A 7,119-nucleotide genomic window follows, 5' to 3' on the forward strand; every position below is an offset into this window, starting at 1 on the left:
CAGGAGCAGTATTCCGCAGTTTCTGAACCATCTTCAGAGGCAGATCCTCCTTGTTTTACTTTGCCAGGAGCTTTTTATGGCTTTATTTGTCAGCATTGCAGACCCTCCAAGTGTCCCTATTTTCCAGGGACATCCCTGATTTAGAGAAGCCATCCCGGTTTCTGATTTGATCCCGGCATGTCCTGCTTTTCCTTAGGATGTCCCTATTTTCATTGAAGAAATGTTGGAAAGGTATAGTGTTATCTGACCCCGGAGCTGTCCGAAGGCAATCCTGTGTAGGGAAGTTTTTTTAAAAAAAGATTTATGTTTTTATATATGTTGGAAGCTACCCAGAGTGCTGGGGTAATCCAATAAGATGTGTGGGGTATAAATAGTAAAATTATTATTATGGAACAGGACGTCCCTATTTCCACTGGAGAAATGTTGGAGGCACTGGCGGAGCTTCATGCTCCGGCACCGGGAGCGGGGCTGGCGCCCGTTCTGGGGGCGTGGCGTGCAGCCCGGAGGGGCGTGGTGTGTTCTGGGGGTGGGGCGGGCAGCTGCCATGGCACCCTTGGGATCATGCTGCCCGGGGCCGAGCGCCCCCATCACCCCTCCCTTCCTACGCCCATGGTTGGAGGGTATGGCATTGTGTTCCCCTTGTTTTACAGCTCCAGCATCTAAGAATTTAAATGGTTGAGATATCTTTTGAAGTATTTAGAGAGTACCAGCTGAAGTTGAATGTATTCCTACTTAACTCTCCTAGGGGTATTATTTCCGTATCCTTAGGTTATTTAGTGGATATCTGCAGCTGTCCAAAACAAGTGCTGCAGATACCAGCTTCCCCTTCCCAATGTTACCTTCTTTGCCGCTTCTATGCATAGCAGAGATGGGAGACCTTTTCTCTTGGGGGCCACATTCACTTATGGACAATCTGTTGGGGGCCACAGTCAAGCAATGAGTAGCTGCACCACTCCCTTTATCTCTTTCTGATGCCTCTCTTCTTTCCTTCCTCCTGTCCAGTGGGCTACCAGGTGAGGGGGACAGATAGCTCTTGCCAGAGGTTTGAACAGATTGCTTTAAGAGGGCCACATGACATTAGACTGAGGGCCATATGGAAGTAGGCCAAGGGCTGGGTGAGATCCATGGGCCATAGGTTGCCGGCTGCTACTGGTGATGCAGAGGCTTGTGAAGAAGTCGAAAAGAAATGAATGGCTGTAGCTTGAAGGATGACATCCTTGGTGGAGAACGTAACTTTAGCTCCACTCCGAAATACTTTCTTTGGAAGAGAAGTGGTTTGGATTTTGACCGTTTTAGGATTAATGTGCCAGATATCTGGCAGAGGTAAGGGGAGCTTGTGGCCCTCCAGATGCTGTTGGACTACAACTCCCCTAACAATCCTGATCATTGGCCGCCGCTGGCTAGGGCTGATGGGAGTTGTAGTTTAACAACACCTGGAGGGCCGCAAGTTCTCCACTCCTGACCTAGCAACTTAAAACAGTGTACTCCTGTATTGTTTTTCATCAGAGTAGAGTCATACCTTGGAAGTCGAACAAAATCTGTTCTGGAAGTCCTTTCCACTTCCAAAACGTTCAGAAACCAAAGTGCAGCTTCTGATTGGCTGCAGGAAGCTCCTGCAGGCAATTGAAAGCTGTGGAAGGCCCGTTGGAAGTTTGGCTTCCGAAAATAGTTCGCAAACCGGAACACTAACTTCCAGGTTTGTGGCATTTGGGAGCCAAAATGTTCGAGAGCCAAGCTTTTCAAAAACCAGGGTACGACTATACTGCAGTCTCAGTTTTGAAGTTTCTCACTCAGATTTAAGAAAAGCAGTGACATTTGGCACAGCCATGTTTTTAATTTCTCATAAACTTTGAGACACCAGCTGCCTTTTTTCATCATTGGCCTTTATTCTTTATTTCTAAACTAGACTCACGCCTGTGTTTTTTAAAAACCAGCCCAACAGGCTGAAATTCCACAGGTAGAGCTTTCTTCTCTCCAATCCAGGAAAAGCTTTGTCTGCTACATTTCTGCATTTCAAGGTGCCGGCACAGGCACAAGGACAAATAGGAAACACCAGGTGATTACACAGAGACACTGCAGTAGATGAAAGAATAGCACTTGGGGTTTAGGAGCACTAAACTAATTTCTCTAATTCCTGGGCCCACCTTCCCTCTTCCTCTGATCCCCCCCTGGAACTGTATTCTCTGCTAAGAACAGCCCCAAGCAGCAACAAATCCTGCTTTGTTCCAAAAGAGAGTGCTTCAGATTGCATCTGGGCGGTCTTTCATTCATAGCGGAGGCCTTGTTTTCCTCCTCAACATTCAGTGTCTCATGAATTATAGCTGGAAAGGCCGTTTCCTACTTTTGCTTCGTTTCATTCTCAGCGTTGCTAGAAAGGGACAGCTGAGGCTGGTGCTGTTCTTGCTTCGCTTTTTTTTAGTCTTACCAGGGACTAAAACCCTCCCCTGGTTTCTGACAAGATCCCATCCCAAGGCTGGGATCAAGAAACCTACATGATTCATGAGTACATGTTATGTATAAGGGAGAGAGATTGCTCCGTACGTTTCCCAGTTTCCTTGGAGTCTTTTGCTTTCAACAAACTGCCTTTCCTTACAGATAAAGTCAAAGGTCAGTCGGATTCTCTGTGTGCCTACTCAGAAGTAAGCCCCACTGAATTCAATGGAGCTTGCTGCCACCTATGCATGTCACCAGATTGCAGCCCTAAGGGAGAACATGCTACTCTCCACCTTGGGGCTATTGCATGCTGCCTGCTGCCCATCCATTATGATGTCCTCCCCAGAACAGGTCCAGAAGCACGTGGAAAGAATAACTCCAAGGATTCTGGGAAGCTTAGGCCCAATCCTTTTCAGACTAGGAGTGAAGAGAGGGAGTACCTGATCTGGTCGCAGTGGGCCAGGCACTGGGGAGACAGAGACCGCCAGGCGAAGCTTCCTCTCCCACTCCTCCCTGGTCCCACTGCTTCACCCCAGCAGCTTCCCAGTCCAGGCACTCTCTCACAGAGCTGGTCAGCTGCTGGATGGGGTGGGAGTTAGAGGCACTGCCAGATGCAGCATGGATGTTTGGTGTTAGGATCTCCCAGACTGTTTGTTTTTTAAGCATCGATTAACAGCTACTGTGGGCAAATGGTAAAAGGTAAAGGGACCCCTGACCGTTAGGTCCAGTCATGGACAACTCTGGGGTTGCGGTGTTAATCTCGCTTTACTGGCTGAGGGAGCCGGCATACAGCTTCCGGGTCATGTGGCCAGCATGAGTAAGTCGCTTTCTGGCGAACCAGAGGAGCGCATGGAAACGCTGTTTATCTTCCCGCCGGAGCAGTACCTACTTATCTACTTGCACTTTGACGTGCTTTCGAACTGCCACGGTAGGTTGGCGGGAGCTGGGACCGAGCAATGGGAGCTCACCCCGTTGCAGGGATTTGAACTGCCGACCTTCTGATCGGCAAGCCCTAGGCTCTGTGGTTTCGGCACATGATACTCGGACCATAATGTGGGAGGGGAAGATAACCACCCCCTTGTTTTCCCAATTAAAACCCCACCCTCCAAGTTGCTATTCTGTAGAGGAAGGGCAAATACCTGTACATTTCCTCTACAGGCCAAAAATAGCTTGAGGAAGCAATTTTACTTGGAAAACATTTGCCCAGGAGCTGGGGGAGGGAATAAGCCTCTCCATCCCCTGCCAGCATTGCAGTCCCAAACTCTGCTATAGTGGTCAGATTGTTGGACTAGGACCTGGGAGACCAGGGTTTAAATCCCCACTGTGTCATGAAGCTGTCACTGAGTGCCCTTAGGCCAGTCACTGTCTCTACCTCCAGTGCCTAACCTCCCTCATAGGGTTGTTGTGAGGATAAAATGGGAAGGAGCTCCTTGGAGGATAGGTGGGATAGAAAAACAAACAAACAAACTGGATGCAGAAAGATGAGCTTGAAGCTGTTGATTTTTTTTGGGGGGGGTGGGATACAGGAGATCCCAATTGCTTATCTCCTGGGTCATGTCTCGATTAGTCCCCGTAGGTAGCTTGAGTTGCCACTCTTTTTTTCTTGGGAGAACTACTATGCCTTTTACTCAGCCTTGCATTTAAGCACTAGCCTGGTAGCCATAGGTGACGAGGAGTTGCATGCAGGTGAGTGAGGAGGCTGGTGGAGCACTCTGTCTGTCCTTAGTGAGACCCCAGCAGGCTGGTGCATTGGGTGGGTGAGGAGGCTAGTAACTTTTGTGGGCTTATTTACAAAGCTGCTTTAGCTGTCACATAGCAAATAGGAATGGAGCAGCAGTAGCTTCCCCCACCATGGCATGCTTGGAAAAAGTTTCACTGGCTTCGTTTCCACTTACATCACAGCTATGGCACTGAAAGGGTGTGGAAGCTTGGCAACTCTACTAGGCATCAAGTTAGTTGTTCTGTATCCTGGAATCACCTGCCCTTTCCCTTTAATGCCATTTCCCCAGGGACTTTTGAAACAATGGCTCATTTTTCCAGCCATCACTAAACTGAACATAGTAACAGAGGTACCATTGGGAGGTGCAATTCATATTGTGGTAGTGCAAATTCGTACTAAGAGTGCAAGGCCTATTTGTTTTTTTTCTTAAGTAGTCACATTGGCTTTAAAAGGACTACACTGCAAAGGATCTGAGAACGGTAGCTTTAATTGCATGCCATAATTGATGTGTATGCATTACTTTGGGCATTCTTGCACCTTGTCAACAAGACTTCCAACAAGTCCAAGGTTGTATGCTTGGACTTCCAAAATCTTTTGCTTAAGTCCCTCACCAGAGGCCCTGAGTAAACTTAGTAAGATGGGGTGGGTGGATCAATGTATTCAGGAACAAGAGCCTAGATTAAACAGGCAGTTCTCATAACAGAGGAAAATAACTTCGTAAATAAGATAACTAGTGTGGGACTTGAGGAAGGCTATACATTACAATTATGAATGAATTCGGGGGAGAGGAATGGGATGTTATTGCTCATTATACTAGAACTACCCAATGAAACTGACTGGCAGGAGATTTCAGGCAGACAAAAGAAAGACCTTCACAAACAGTGTGTGATAAATGTGTGGCATTCGCTGCCATCAGGCCTCCTCTCCCTCAGCTACCATATCACCTGGGGCAGCCATTCCACCAGGCTGCCTCAGTGGGAGAGATGGGAAGCAGGGCTCATTCCATCAGCTTTGCGGAAAGACCAGCTCCACCGGCACCTCCTGCCCCTGAACTGTGCTGCCTGGTCATTTTAAGAATTGGTGCATGAGTTTGATTTTTATTTTCTTCTTCATCCTGTGTCCCTTTTTCCTTGTGTGTCTTTTTTTTTTAAAGTCTTCAGGTAAGGATCATCTTGTTTTAATTGATTGTTTCATAGCTACTTTGGGAGCCCTTTTGGCTGAAGAGCCAGGTACAAATAATATTTATCAGAGCTTTCCAATTTTTTCATGTTGGTGACACACTTTTTAGACATGCATCATTTCGCGACACAGTAATTCAGTTTTACTAGCAAACCAGAGGTTAAACTAACCCCTTATAAAGGTGTTTGCGCGACACACCTACACACTGCAACCAACACACTAATGTGTTGCGACACACAGTTTGGGGAAAGCTCTGATCTAAATAAAGAAATCAGAGAGGAGGAGGGCCACTAGCTAAGGTTGCAATTCTAGCCCCTTTCCTGGGAGCAACCTTGGCAGCATTCAGCAGGATTTTCTTCCGAATACAGTAGTCGGGGTTAGGATTGCCCTGTCAGCCATAGAAGCCATAAAGCGCACTCCATGCATTTCCAGGAAGCATGTGTGTGTGTGTCTGTATGTGAATTTACATTCCCCGTTCGGATAACGACACATTTAATGCAGCGAAAACAAGCGATTAACCTTTCTCAGTTTGGTTCTTGCTCTTTGCTTCCACGAGCGCGTTTTGTTTTGTCTCGCTGAGTTAGTTGGAGCATTAATAACACCGGGCTTCCCGCTTGCGCTAGCTGTATAATCCTTATAATCCCGAACTCTTTAGCAAGAGAATACTGGCATGCAGTCCTGCCCATCCGTTCCGCGGGGTTTAACACGCACGGCTCGCTCGCATTCGACTGCAGGGTGCGGCGGCGTGGATGGGTGCGCCAGAGACCTCTTGTGGCAGAACTGCGGAACTGCCGCTTGGTGCAGAAGCGCGGAGGTCCCCATCTCTTAAAACTGCCAGATAAAAAAAGGGAAACGCTCTGCACAGACGTTGTTGGCCTTCATTCAAAGCACGTTCCACTGAGAGAGCACAATCCTGAACGTGCTGAGGCTGGAAGCCTCTGCTTAGTTCAATAGGTCTCACTCTGTGTAGTGAGCATACTTGGGACCGCTGTCACAATTGGCAACACTAAACCGAATTACGCGGATACTGCTTTAACTTTCAACCAATCAAACAGACGATTTTGCTTGAAGCCTGCTTTAAGGAACCTACCAAGTTAGTAGAGCAACGCTTCCGATTCCCTAGGGGCCTTGCAGAAAGTCAGGAATGCGTACGTGCGTGGGAATCTGTGTCTGGAGAAGCCGAGCGCTTCTTTCGTGACCTAGGCGCACACAATTGTTTTAAAGAAAGGAAAGCTCAGATTTGTAATTCTTGATTCCATACGGTGTTGAAAATTCAGACATGTCCCTGCCTTCCATCGAGCTTTATATCTGTTTGTTTCGCTCTTGCAGATCCGCAGCCTTCTAAACTGTAAGGATAACAGTTCCCGTGATTTACGAGGTGGCGAGCGGGGAGGACAACTTATTTCATGGCAGGGGCGATGGCGTTATATAATTTTTAAAATCCCCCCCATCTCTCTCTCTATAAATCAAAATTCCTTTCTGGCCAGCCAAAATGTTCACAAAGCAGTGAGCAAGCTTCCGAGTCCACCAGAACTCTTCGTCCGGTTGGATGTTAAGCAAAGCGATCGGATAAAAAGAGCTGGATTGCTATTTAAGTCATAACGTCTGCACTAGTTAAATTAGTTTTTATTTGCGCATCGACCTAGAAGGGCGTCGTTGGAGGGAGGGGGGTGGCATGAAGAGCTCCCGCACCTCGGCATTTGCCACCCGCACCTCGGCATTTGTCACCTCCTTCAAGAGGGAGTTTTGGCAGGCGAACCTTTTCTCAGCCCTGCATGACAAGTTGC

The sequence above is a fragment of the Zootoca vivipara genome, chromosome 1 (assembly GCF_965207765.1).
Source record: "Zootoca vivipara chromosome 1, rZooViv2.hap1.1, whole genome shotgun sequence".
Lineage (NCBI taxonomy): Eukaryota > Metazoa > Chordata > Lepidosauria > Squamata > Lacertidae > Zootoca > Zootoca vivipara.